At 41.2% G+C, this 14,542-nt stretch overlaps 1 protein-coding gene across 2 annotated transcripts in view; it reads right to left on the bottom strand.

Moving 5' to 3' along the window:
* Positions 1-11,358, bottom strand: part of LOC132828008 (transmembrane channel-like protein 6) — a 99,388-nt gene extending 88,030 nt beyond the window's left edge. The window contains exon 1 of one of the 2 annotated variants that reach the window (XM_060844872.1): positions 11,288-11,358. The gene's annotated coding sequence lies outside the window, so the exon portion shown is untranslated. The remainder of the gene's footprint in view (positions 1-11,287) is intronic. The other variant, XM_060844871.1, reaches the window with a different exon arrangement.
* Positions 11,359-14,542: the final 3,184 nt, after the last annotated feature.

The following is a 14,542-nucleotide window of genomic DNA, read 5'->3' as shown; positions in this document are numbered from 1 at the left end:
TCTTGGACTAAGGGGGACAGGACCGTATCGAGGTATGCAGAGATGAGTTCGGTGGGGCAGGAGCAGGCTGAGACAATGGGTCGGCCGGGGCAGTCAGGTTTGTGGATTTTGGGCAGGAGGTAGAAACGGGCGGTGCGGGGTTGTGGGACTCTGAGGTTGGACAGGACCGTGTCGAAGTATGCAGAGATGAGTTAAGCAATCATACAAAAAAGATTTAGCACTATTCTCTCGGTACCTTCTACCACATTCTCTCAACCGTCAAGAGGTGCCTCTGTGAGATTTACCAAATAATTGCACATAGCAGCTTTAATAAATATATTGCACTGACTCAGTGTAATGTTTAGTTGTATGGATGGAAAAGGGGTAGCATTATAATTTATATAAATTCAATGGTAGCTGAGGTTAGTTATTCTGTGAACAACTTTACAACACAGACTTAACAACGACAGTATGTCAGCATTTTTAAAACTTGACTCTCTTTTTTCATTTGCAATGCATATCAGCAATGTTCAGATAACACATTCACATAACCCTACTTGCCCTGAGCAGACGACAACATGTCATGTCTCAATGTGCCACATTCCCCCCTGCAGTCAGCGCCGCCCCACCCCTACCCCCACCCCACAACCCAAGGTGAGAGGGTGGGGGTGAACAAAACCTGACATCCATACCCCTAATCTGGCCTACATGTGATTACAAAACCACAGCAATGTGGCTAACTCTCAACTGTCCTTTGAAGTGGCTCCAGCAAACCACTCAGATTAAGCAGCAATTACAAAAGGACAATAAACGCTGGTCTAGTCAGCAAGGCCCACGTTCCAGGAATTAAATTTTAAAAAAGCGTTACTGCTGCAATTAGTAAACATGCTAGTGCAATAAAAACCTAATAAATCAAAAGCTATTTTTGAACAATTTAAAATGTGGAGCACACAAAGTATAAATGCATGATAAAACTCAGATGAAGAACGTTATTTGAATCAGAAATAAACCATATTGTGCAGACACAAGATAAAAGCAGAGTTTTGTTTTAAAATGACCAGCAAATGATTGTTTACACAGGACTTTAATCTCAGATGAACACAGACTTATTCTTAGGAAATAAGTTTCAAAAAAACACAACACAGCGTTCTTGTCATTTATTGGTCAGAATATTGAGTGTAAGAGTTGAGAGGTCATGTTGCAGCTGGACAGGACACTTTTGGCATATTGCATGCAATTCTGGTCTCTTCCTATCGGAAGGATGTTGTCAAACTTGAAAAGGTTCAGAAAAGATTTACAAGGATGTTGCCAGGGTTGGAGGATTTGAGCTATAGGGAGAGGCTGAGTAGGCTGGGGTCGTTTTTTCTGGAGTGTCAGAGGCTGAGGGGTGAACTTATAGAGGTTTAGAAAATTATGAGGTACATCGAGAGGATAAATAGACAAAGTCTCTTCCCTAGTGAGTCCAGAACTAGAGGGCTTAAGCTTAGGGTGAAAAGGAAAAGATATAAAAGAGACCTAAGGGGCAACTTTTTCATGCTGAGGGTGGTGCGTGTGAAATAAGCTGCCAGAGGAAGTGGTGGAAGCTAGTAGAATTGCAACAGTTAAAAGGCATCTGATTGGGTATATAAATAGGAAGGATTTAGAAGGATAGGGTCCAAGTGCTAGCAAGTGGGACTAGATTAGGTTGGGATATGCGGTCGGCATGGACGAGTTGGACCACAGGGTCTATTTCCATGCTGTACATCTCTATGGCCACGTCCAGATTATGGTGAGTAAGTGAGAATTCTTTTTGCTGAAGTGAGACTGGTTAGCCCCACATCTTGCTGCAAATAGCAAACAGCTAAAGGCTAAAAGAATTTAAAACAGTCTTCCCTTTGGCCCAATGCTGCAGCTTCACCTTGTCTATTTTCCCCAGTACAGGGCTCATAGTCACTGCATAATAATATTTTCTCAATGCTGCAGTATAATGGAATGTTTTCAGTTCTTCACACCGTGAACAGCATTCTGAATTGTACACTGTGTGTTGGAGCTATAACCAGTCTTTATTCGATTTCATGTGTTTCAAACAGGATCTTGCAGAGACTGTAGATGGGCTGTCAGCGCACAATGTTAATCAGAAGTTTTTTTTGTTCTAACAAGAATTCCTCGCAATATCAAGTGTGATGTTACCAACAGCAGAAAGCCTTGCACACCATATTTTTTGTCTTGATCAAGTATAGCCATTATGAAATGTTCACCCTTTGATCCATTTTACATTTTGTGGATTTTACAACTAAGGTGGACTCCTAGGACAAGAGTGTTGCCTCCTGAGAAATGTTGAGTAAAATGGGCCAATGTGCTGGAGTTTAGAAAAAAAAAAGAGGGTTATTACAAGAAACAACGGCAAAAGAAAATGGAATGAAATCCAAAAAAAACCATTGTTCCATTAACCAAAAAGTACGAAGTGGTAAACTTACTTTCAATTAAACTGGGTAGTCCTTGCCACCCTCAGTATTTCTTCCTCGTGGCAAACATGGAGGAATATTGATTCATCAGCTGAGGAGGTGCAGTGCATGGAAATCAGCAGGAGGTGTCTTTCCTCAAATTTGACCAGGTGGCATGAGACATCATGGGGCCCAAAGCCAATGTTGAGAACTCTCAGGAGAACTCCCTCCTGCCTGTACACTGCTGTGCCACCATCTCTTCTGAGTATGTCCTGTGGTGGGACAGAAGATAACCAGAGGTGGTGGTGATGGTGTCTGAGATATCATCTACAGGGTATGATTCTGAGTGTATGAATGTGCGCAGCTGTTGTTCAACCAGCTTTTGAGACAGCTCTCCCAGTTTTGGCACAAACCTCCAGATGTTGGTGAGGAAAACACTGCAGTGTTGACAGGACTCTATTTGTCATCGTCATTTGCAGTGACTGGTGGCCTGTCAAATTTCATTCAATTCTTGAGACTTTGTAGCAGTTTTGATATAACTGAGTTGCTTGAGGCCATTTCAGAGCACAGTTAAATGTCAAACACATTTGAGTCATGTGTAGGCCAGGCCAGGTAAGGATAACAGGTTTTGCTCTCCAAAGTCATATTGAAGATAAAAAAAACTGCAGATGCTGGAATCAAAGGTAGACAAGGAGGGGGGCTAGAAGAACACCTGCTTGTCTACCTCTAAAATATATTGGCATGGACTGAGGAATTTACAGAGAGGAAGCAGAGTAGGAAGAAATTAGATAGACCATAGAACATAGAACAGTACAGCACAGAACAGGCCCTTCACCCACGATGTTGTGCCAACCACTGATTCTCATGTAAGGTAAACCTAATGTATGAACTCTCAAATTTCTGTGACCATATGCATGTCTAGCAGTCTCTTAAATATCCCCAATGACCACAACTGCTGCTGGCAATGCATTCCATGCTCCCACAACTCTCTGCACAAAGAACCCGTCTCTGACATCCCCTCTGTACTTTCCGCCAAACAGCTTAAAACTATGACCCCTTGTGTTAACAATTTCTGCCCTGGGAAAAAGTCTCTGGCTATCAACTCGATCTATGCCTCTCATTATCTTGTACACTTCAATTAGGTCCCCTCTCTTCCTTCTTTTTCCCAATAAAAAAAGTCCAAGCTCTGTCAACCTCTCTTTGTAAGATAAGCCCTCCATTCCAGGCAGCATCCTGGTAAACCTCCTCTGAACCCTCTCCAAAGCATCCACATCTTTCCTATAATACGGCAACCAGAACTAGACACAGTATTCCAAGTGCGGTCTAAACAAAGTTTTATAGAGCTGCAACACAATCTCACGGCTCTTAAACTCAATGTCCCTGTTAATGAAAGCCAAAACACCATAGGCTTTCTTAACAACTCTGTCCACTTGGGTGGCAATTTTAAAGGGACCTATGTACCTGCACACCAAGATCCCTCTATTCCTCCACACTGCCAAGAACCTTGTCTAAGTTTGACATTCCAAAATGCATCACTTCACATTTATCCAGGTTGAATTCCATCTGCCACCTCTCAGCCCATCTCTGCATCCTGTCAATGTCATGTTGCAGCCTACAACAGTCCTCTATACTGTCAATGACACCTCCAACCTTTGTGTCCTCTGCAAACTTGCTAACCCATCCTTCAATCTCCTCATCCAAGTCATTAATAAAAATTACAAACAGTAGAGGCCCAAGAACAGAGCCATGTGGAACACCACTCACCATTGACTTCCAGGCAGAATACTTTCCTTCCACTACCACTCACTGTATTCTGTCGACCAGCCAATTTTGTATCCAGCCAGCTAAATTTCCCTGTATCCCATTTCTCCTGACCTTCTGAACGAGTCTACCATGGGGAACCTTATCAAATGCCTTGCTGAAGTCCATATACACCACGTCCACTGCTTGACCCTTATCCACTTGTCTAGTAACATCCTCAAAGAACTCAATAAGGTTTGTGAGGCATGACCTGTCCCTCACAAAGCCGTGCTGACTGCATTTAATCAAGCCATGCTCTTCCAGATGGTCATAAATCCTATCTCTCAGAGTCCTTTCTAACACTTTGCAAACGACAAACGTGAGACTGACTGGTCTGTAATTGTGGGGGATTTCCCTATTTCCTTTTTTGAAGAGAGGAATTACATTTGCCTGACTCCAGTTCTCAGGCACAACTCCGGTGGAGAGCGAAGATGCAGAGATCTACACAAGTAGCGAAACAATCACATTTCTCGCTTCCCAAAGCAGCGGGAAAAATCTGGTCTGGCCCTGGTGACTTGTCAACCTTAATGTTTGTCAAATATTTTCAGCACATCAGATTCCTCAATTTCTATCCGTTCCAGCATGCTTACCTGCTCCTCAATGGTTTCATTCACTACGAGGTCCTTTTCTTTAGTAAAGACAGGAGCAAAAAACCCATTTAGGGCTTCCCCTACTTCCTCAGACTCTATACACAAGTTCCCTATGCTATGCCTGATCAGCCCTACTCTTTCTTTGATCATTCCCTTATTCCTCACATACGTGTAAAATGCCTTTGGATTCTCTGTAATCCTTCCTGCCAAGCCTTTTTTGTGCCCCTCCTGGCTCTCCACAGATCATTTTTGGGCTCCTTCCTCGCCTACCTGTAATCCTCTAGAGCTGAGCAAGACCCTTGCTTCCTCCACCTTATGTAAGCTGCCTTCTTTCTTTTGACGAGAAGCTCCTCCGCTCTCATCATCCAAGATTCCTTTATCTTACCCCTTCTTGCCTGTCTCAGAGGAACACAGTTATGCATCACTCGCAACAACTATTCCTTAAACAGTCTCCACATGTCTATAATGCCCTTTCCATGGAACAACTTCTCCCAGTCCATGCTTCCCAACTCACGTCTGATAGCATCATAGTTTCCTCTACCCCAATTAAATATCCTCCCATTGTGCCTGCTTCTCTCTTCCTCCATAGCTATGTAGAATGTGAGGCAGTTGTGGTCACTATCACCAAAATGCTCTCCCACCACAAGATCTGACACCTGTCCCGGCTCATTGCCGAGCACTAAATCCAAAATGGCCTCCTCCCCTCATCAGCCTGTCAACGTACTGAGTTAGGAAACCCTCCTGAACACACCTTACAAAAACAGCTCCTTCCAAACCATCAGCTCGAAGGAGGTTTCAATCAATATTGGGAAAGTTAAAGTCACCCATTACAACAACCCCTACTACATTCACACTTTTCCAAAATCTGCCGACCTATGCTTTCTTCAATCTCCCTGCTGCTATTGGGGGACCTGTAGTAAACCCCCAATGACTGCTCCCTTACTGTTCCTAATTCCCACCCATACTGTCTCAGTAGGCAGACCCCCCTCGACAATGGTAACTTCTATAGCTGTGACACCCTCTCTGATTCGATGTTCTCCAATCAGCAGCCTGTGACTTGTAGGATATCAAAGATCAAAGCTTGCACCCCAATCATCACAATCTGTCACAATTATTTCAATATAGGAACCAAAGATAATATTTCCAAAGTTGCAGATGATACTAGGTCACAACCTTCATTGCATTGTTGGTGTGAAGAAGTTTCAAGGAGATTCAGACAGGATGTGAGAGTGGAAAAGAACGTGGCAGATGCAGTATAATGTGACTCAGTGTGAAGTTACCCATTTTGGTAAGAGAACCAGAGCTGTAGATTTTTCTTTTAAAACAGCAAGAGAACAGGAAAAGTTGATGTTGAAAAGGACTTGGATTTACTTGTTTATAAGGCACTGAAAGCTATCATGCAGGTGTACTGAGCAATTAGGAAGGCAAACAGCTTGTTGGCATTCTCTCCTATAATCCAATCCTCTTGCAATAAAGAAGTCTTGTTGCAGTTGGAAAGAACATTGATGCGTCTGCACTGGCCTTTGTGTCATGGAGGTATATCAGACTAATTCCTGGGATGGTGAAACTTTTCTATTAGGAAAGATTAAAACGAGTGTGTTCTCATGAGTTTAGAAGAATGAGAGGTGATTTCATTTAAACATACAAAGTTCTTAAAAAGGGCATGACTGGGTAGATGGAGGAAAGATGTTTCCCCAAGTTTTATGGAGGCGTGTGGGAAGGTGCCTAGAACCAGGGAGTCGCAAAAGTAAGGAAAAAGCTGTTTAGGACTGAGAAGAGGATAAATTTCTTCATTTCGCATCGCAGTAGTTGTGGCTGTGGAAGCTCAGTTCTTGAGTAAGTTCAAGACAGTAGATGCTAACAATCACAAGGAATAGCACAGAAAAATAGAATTGAGGTAAATAATTAACCTTAATTTAACATAGTGGGGGTGGGCTCAAGGGGCCAAATTCACGCTCCTATGTTCCAGAAATATCAGGTTCTCCTCATGCACCTCTTCACAATCGCTTCAAAAGTGGGATCGAAGGAAAACATGTAACAGCCTGCTGCATAAGGGAATTATGTTTGTTAAATGTCAAAACCGAAACTTCAATTTTTTTATCGCAGCAAGTGTTGGCTTGAATGACACCTAACAGTGCACAAGTCAGTTGAGCATAAAAATGACAAACATTTCTTCTCAAAGAGATTTACAATTGTGGTTTTTACTCTACAACAAGTGATTGTGAACAGAACTCCATTGGACTGTGAATAATTGAGCTGATTCAGTCTTATTGAATTCACGTCTATTTCCACGTAACCAAGACCCGAAAAATTAGGCCACATTCAGACGAGTTAATCCAAAGCCCAACTGAACTGTGGGTACTGTTTCCTGCTTCTATAATTTCAGAAAGCGATCAGACATCAAAGTTTCAAAAATAGTTTCAAAGGTTGAAAGCACCAATAGCATACAATTCATAAACTGCACCATTTTAACATATGAGATGAGCAATTTAACAAGTTAATAATTTGGATGTTACAACTACTTGAAATACAAATGATTGAAGTTTGTATCGATCACAAACTAAGGTGTCACAACAACAGCTAATAAGCAATGACCTAGCTTTGAAAGGAGAACAGTAATAAGTTCATAACTAGGAACACAGTTATGATCTCATTTTGCCTGTGTGAATACTAACCAGTTATGCCTTTTACAAATTTGTTGGATATCCAGAAAAGGGCCATTAAAAGTTCATACTTTTTAATTTTAATAAATGATTGTTGTAAATCAATATTACCAAACCAGAGCAGTAGTCAAAATTCAAAGCATTATTAAAACCTTCAACTTGATTCCTCTAATGGATCATAGGATCCATGCAGAAAATATTGCTGACAAACTACAAAGCAGTTCTAACATTTCATTTTAAGTTCTGTGGGGTTTTTTGTTATTAAAAAATATTTTCTTAATGGGTGGGTCGTGCATAAATTCGGAGTCTATTATCAAATTTTTATATCGATAAAAAAGGATTCTCAATTCAGTCTCAGGTCCCATTGAGTTAGATAATCTCAGTTGGTGCAGTGAGGAGTCTCGACCATTTCCCTCAGTATTCTCTGAAAAATAAGCGAGGCTGGAGGGGAAAAAAAGATGCATTTGTCTTGCATTTTTTGCAAGCACTTAAGGCTCTTAAGTATCTTTGAAGTGTAATCACTATTGTCATTTGGGACCAGTTATCATTACAAATTTGCTAAAAACAATGCATGTATGTCAGATTTAAGGTCTCTGTGGCGGAAGTGGTCAGGTGTCTCTATTGATACTTAGAAAAGGCTCACACGCAGAATATTTAGTCCTAGAGATGTACAGCACGGAAACAGACCCTTCAGTCCAACTCGCCCATGCCAATGAGATACCCTAACCTAATCTAGCCCCATTTGCCAGCAATTGGCCCATATCTCTCTAAACCCTTCCTATTCATATACACATCCAAATGCCTTTTAAATGCTGTTATTATACCAACCTCCACCACTTCCTCTGGCAGCTCATTCCATACACGTACCACCCTCTGCATTAAAAAGTTGCCCCTTACGTCTCTTTAATATCTTTCCCCTCTCACCCTAAACCTATACCTTTTTGTTCTGGACTCCCCACCCCAGAGAAATGACCTTGCCTATTAACCCTATCCATGCCCCTCATGATTTTATAAACTTCTATAAGGTCACCCATCAGCCTCCGACGTTCCAGGGAAAACAGCCCCAGCCTATTCAGTCTCTCCCTGAAGCCCTAACCCTCCAACCCTGGCAACATCCTTGTAAATCTTTTCTGAACCATTTCAAGTTTCACAACATCCTTCCGATAGAAATGCACGCAATATTCCAAAAGTGGCCATAACGAAGCTATTATCACTATCTTAGATTACTCAAACTTTGCACCTTTTGGAGTGAAAACAAAATGGAGAAATTTGCTGAGGGAGAAAACAATACAGATAGACAAAATGTTAGATACTCTGTGATTGTCATCATAATTGTAGAAACCAACTGCATACATAAATGCAATGTACTGATGAGCATAATGTGTTGTTTTCAATACTGCAAACAATGTGTACCTTCCTCTGAGCATTGTCATTGTAACATCACAAACTGTACCTTGACTGCCACAGTCAGACTACACTGTAGGGATTCTATGTTTCCATATTGGTTCTTTATTAAGTGAAAACAGAAGAAGTTGTCATTCATAATGTACATAGACCCAAATGCTTAAGTGTTGTGAAAGTGATAAAGCAAGTTATTGATTTTATGTGAGCATCTTGTCAGTTACGCATGATCAGACCTGCCAAGAACTGTGCTCAAATATGTTTTGCTGAGGCCTCATTACCAAACCCATTTGCCAGAACTGACAATTTTGCACTCCCCCCCCCCCCCCACCCCCACTCCATCACTTCCTTCTTCCCACCCCTACTCCCCAGAAAGCAGATCCAAGCTTTGGCTAAAGTGTCCTTTTTGATTAAATTGCATGTAGCTGAGACCTGACACAATCTCCACTCGGGTCTTTGGTCAAAAGTCCACTTCAATTATATTAGGGAGTAAACTCCATTCTATAACACACAGCATGCGCAGGCTGCTAGTGTTGTCACAGGGTCATAAAACAACTTCATTCATGCATCCAAATGATTCCTGTGGGACAGTGAACATTTGACCTGACAAAGTGGACATTCATTTATCCAAATCCATGCCAAACTCACATATTTCAAGGTTTACCAGGGATCAGCAGCACGGCTTTAAACAATATTAAAACAGTCAACCAACTTGCTTTACAAAAACCATTAGAAATAAAAATATTAGTTATATCTAAATCACAAAACTTGTTAAAAATTACTCACACTTTTAAAGAAGTGTTTCTTACTCTATTCAGTAATGGGTTTCCGGATGGGTTTGTGTGATAAAACAATATATGCTCTGAACTCATTAAAGTGTATAATGTGATGTGCGTTCAAGACAAGTACAGTCATGCAACGTGAAACTGTAAAGAAGACAAATTCTCTTTATTTTGGCTGGTTCTGTTCAAGCACATTCACTGGCCAACCCACATTTACAATGACGTTTAGGACTGGTCAGCTGACCGATTTGACAGAGCACGATTCTTCTAGATGGAAATCGCTTCATGAATGAATTGAAAACACTTTTATGTCAGTGTGCATTTTTAAAATGTCACCCACTACGATAAACATGACAAGTGCCAAACTTGCTTTAATATTCAACAGGCCACGTGAACCAAGTCTCTATTCTCTGATAGCAATTGTAATCATCATAACTTATAGTTGTGGCCAAATATCATTTCTGTTTAAGTATTTGGCTAAAGAGTAAATAAATATCTGAGCAGATCAAGCACTTATGGCTTCTACCTGAATTTGGGGGAAATGTCAATGAAAGCGGACAGCCAAGCATTTGTTTATTTTTTAAAAAAACGTCCAATTATTCTGGATTTTCACTCAACTGTATTCAAAGGTAAGAGGCTCAGAACAAATTAAAAAACAGACAAGCTAAATAGGGCAGCTTTTTCAGGTGGGTAAGAATGCGGCTGTTCGAGGGCAATCCATTTTTAAAAAACCATCCTTCCTGTTGAGATACCTTAATTGCTGTATCTTCAACTTGACGCAGCGCAGCAAACTTTCCAATAGAGTGTCTGGTTCCCTCACGTTACAATGAAGTGTAAATTGCACGGAGAGCGTTTTCCATGCAATGTTTCTAATTAGGGCGCGAAACCATATAAAAATTTTACTTATCCCAGAGTCTATTTTAACAAGAGTTTTATGATAACCACACAGTCACAATATCTGTGTGAAGCCTGAAGACCACCCACCCCCCTAATGGGAATAAATTCTCTGAAGGAAACACATTCATTGCTTTCTTTAACTACTATTGGGCGACAAGGTCAAATTGTATCACCACGGTGACAGGCCGAGCGGTCGCCTTCTGTCCATTAATATTCTGCATTTAAAATCCAAGCATTTATTGTTCCCTGCCGCACGTGAAAACTAATATTGTTACTCTACAGAAACCAACTCCTTGTTGAAACTCGTTTCCACACATGCACTAGCACAAAGCACACCAGTCGACAATAAACAGAGTTGTACTGCTCAGTTAACGCTGCCGAGTCTCCAAACATTAAGGGTTATTTGCAGGCGGTTCCAGCTCAATGTTGTCTGCCCCAGAAGGATGAATGTAACAATTTGACAATACAGGATTAGATTTGATAGTGGGGAAACTGGAACCTCCCCCCTCAAAGTCTTGACTGGGTTTCCCAAGCGACCTTTGTGTCCTCGGACTACCCTGGGCGATAGGATCCAGGTAACCGGATCGCTCGGAAACAAATGAAGCACACGTCCCGATAACGAGAGAGAGAGCGCGCTTCGAAGTTCCTGAAAGAGGCCAAAATAAACCCTTCCCATCTAAGAGTCACTGTTTTATATTGTTGTGTAGCAGAAATCAACTCAAAACACTGCACCCAGAAGCAGATCTGCTTACCCGAAGCGTTGTGTTTCTCCGTGTAGTCGGTGTCTCAGTTGTAACTTCTTGTGGCTACTTTGTTATATCGCCGCCGGTGGAGCTCTACAGCAGCTCCCCCTCAGCCTTCTGGGAGATGTAGTTCACTTGTTTGGCAACTAGTTCCATCAAACATTTCTCAACCTCATCTTCACCCGTTTACGGTTTGCAATTGTCTGTCTACAGTCTATTTCAGATCGAGAACTTGCATAAAGAGAGCGTCAGTTTAGGGCTAATACCTCTTAGCTCTATTCCTGAGATGCTGCCTGGCCTGCTGTGCTTTGACCAGCAACACATTTGCAGCTGTGATCTCCAGCATCTGCAGACCTCATTTTTTACTCTAATACCTCTTAGACCTGTCAACCTCCGTTGATTTTGGGTTATCCTTCCCTAGTTTGGCTGACCACAGAAATTTGCCACCATCCTCCTACCAGCAAGTTATGATCCTCACCACCGTTGTCCCCATCTCTTGTGAAGAAACTAAGATGCTGAGGTATCGTACCAAGACAATTATCTTCTTCCTGGCTATTATACTGGGGCTCATTTCCAACAAATTACTCAGAGGCCTGATGAGAATTTACAGAAGTAGGCAGGAAAATATTAGCTGCATTGCACTGCCTTCAAACCTAACCACAATCCTTCAGAAACTGAGCTCTAGATCATGATTGACGTTTTCTCCAAAGCTTTTGAGGAAAGCGGAGGTGATGTTATAGCAGGACTATTAATCCAGAGACCTGAGTAACATTCTGGGGAACTGCGTTCAAATCCAACTAAAAGTCTAATAGTAGCTGAGAACCCATTGCTGTTTGTTGTGGAAAAGCCCATTTGATTCACTGATATCCTTTAGGGAAAGAACAAAGACAAATTCTCAGTTTTTTTTTTCCAAAATCAGATTGATAGTTGGTTTCTAAACTTCATTAACAGCTTATTTAATATTAAATAATCCAATGCAGCTACACTCATTCCCCCTGTTTTCTCACAGGTATTAAAAACAGACCCTGAATGGTGGGAAAAGATCTTTGATCAGTATAAACCTCTCCCCCCTTATAATTTTCTTCCTGCTTCTATTCCAATTTAATATTTGGATTAATAGTGCCATGCTAAGGAAGATAATTGAGTCCCATGCATTAATTTCTGTCAGTTCTGTAGCTTTGGTCTTTGTGGAGTGAACCTGATACATTTGCTTTGTTGTCAAAATTGCCAAAGCTGTCCATGTCATTGAGTCACAGAGTCATGTCGTGAAACTCCAATTTTCATTGCACGTGATGATCTTGCTGAAAGATAATGGATGTGACAAAGAAAAAGTGTTGCATTTATAGAGCACTCTGATATCTACCTAACATTTCAAAGCATTTTACAACCAATTAAGTCTAGATTGAAATGTGGTTACTTTTGTAATGTACAATATGTAGCAGTCCAAGTCTTGCTGCATTTGGGCATAAGCAGCACAATGTCCAAATACAACAAGACCAGGATAGTATCCACATGATAAATGATAAGTAAGTCAACACTCAAATAAACACAGGGAAATTACCATCTCAAGGGAGAATCTAACTATCATCCCTTGACATTTAGTAGCATCACCAACACTGATTCCCCCAGTAACAACATGATGGAGGTTACCATTGACCAGAAACTGAACTGGATTAGCCATATAAATACGGTGGCTACAAGAACAGGTCAGAGGGTACAGTTAGTTCACCCCATGATTCTCCAAAGCCTGTCCATCATCTGAAAAATGTGTTGCTGGAAAGCACAGCAGGTCAGGCAGCAGCCAACGAGCAGGAGAATCGACGTTTTGGGCATAAGCCCTTCTTCAGGAAAGAGAGCCCTTCCTGAAGAAGGGCTTATGCCTGAAACGTCGATTCTCCTGCTCCTTGGATGCTGCCTGACCTGCTGCGCTTTTCCAGCAACGCATTTTTCAGCTCTGATCTCCAGCATCTGCAGTCCTCACTTTCTCCCTGTCCATCATCTACAAGGCACAAATCAGGAGTGGATGGAATGCTCCCAACTTACCTGGATGGGTGTAGCTCTAATAACACTCAACAAACTTCACACCATCCAGGACAAAGCAGACCGCTTAATTGGCACCACATCCACAAACATCTACTCCCTCCAACAAAAAGTTTGCATTATATAGTGTTTCAAGATGGCTCTGGAACATGGTGGCATTTTGCCTTTAACACACAAAAAAACTCTTCATTTTTTATATACGTGACAATAAATCTAAATTAATGCTCAGTAGGAGAAGTTTAGCCAGATGCATTGCAGAAATTCACCAAGGTTTCTTAGACACCATCTTCCAAACCCATGAATACTATCCGCTAGAAGAACATTGGAACAACACCCCTACAAGATCCCTTCCAAGCCATTCACCATTCTGACTTGGAAATACATGGCCATTCCTTCAGTATCGTTGAATGAGATCCAGGAACTCTCTCCCAAACAGATTGTTAGTGTACCTTATGGTACAAATGGACTTTAGTCATTTAAGAAGGCAATTCATCACCATCTTCTCTGGGGCAAATAGGGACAGGCAATAAATGCTGGTGCAACCAGCGATACTACATCTCTAAGATTAATAAAAAAAAGTAAATTTGCTCACAGAAAACTCCAACACACACCACTGAGGGTAGATGCATTACAATTTAACATCTCAGCCAAAAGACAGCACCCCTGACAGTGCAGCACTCCCTCAATATTGTACTGCAAACTCAGCATTGATTCTCAGGCACTCAAGTGGGATTTGAACCTTGTGACCCAGGCATGGTTATCACCAATAAAACTCCAGCTGATAGAGTGGTCGGTTACACATTGCAAAGATAGGAAGACAAAGTACAGATGTCACTTTCCAACCATGCAAGCAACAAAATGACTCAGGACAAATGAGGAGATTATGAATAAATTATAATAAAATGCCATAACTGGCGCTTCATATTAATCAACAAAGACCAATCCAGAAATAGAAAGCCAGACACACAGAAAGAAATGATGTTGACATATTCATATTGCAACATAAATCGTTTGGCCTATTATAATTGTGAAATTTATAAAATGATCATGTTTTTGCACTGTAGTTACAAGTGAACAGGTTGTGTGATATGTTCTGGCATCTGCCTGACTATAGATCTTAGTGTTTGTTAAAAATTAAAATAAGACTCAGATTGTTTTACTGGGAAGAAGGCCCTTTTCATTCAAATTTTTAATTTTTTAAAATATTAGGTTACTATGCCAAGA

Source organism: Hemiscyllium ocellatum, chromosome 25 (assembly GCF_020745735.1).
Source record: "Hemiscyllium ocellatum isolate sHemOce1 chromosome 25, sHemOce1.pat.X.cur, whole genome shotgun sequence".
Classification (NCBI taxonomy): Eukaryota; Metazoa; Chordata; class Chondrichthyes; order Orectolobiformes; family Hemiscylliidae; genus Hemiscyllium; species Hemiscyllium ocellatum.
The sequence above is the reverse complement of the archived record's forward strand: the minus strand, read 5'-3'. Positions and strand labels throughout refer to the sequence as shown.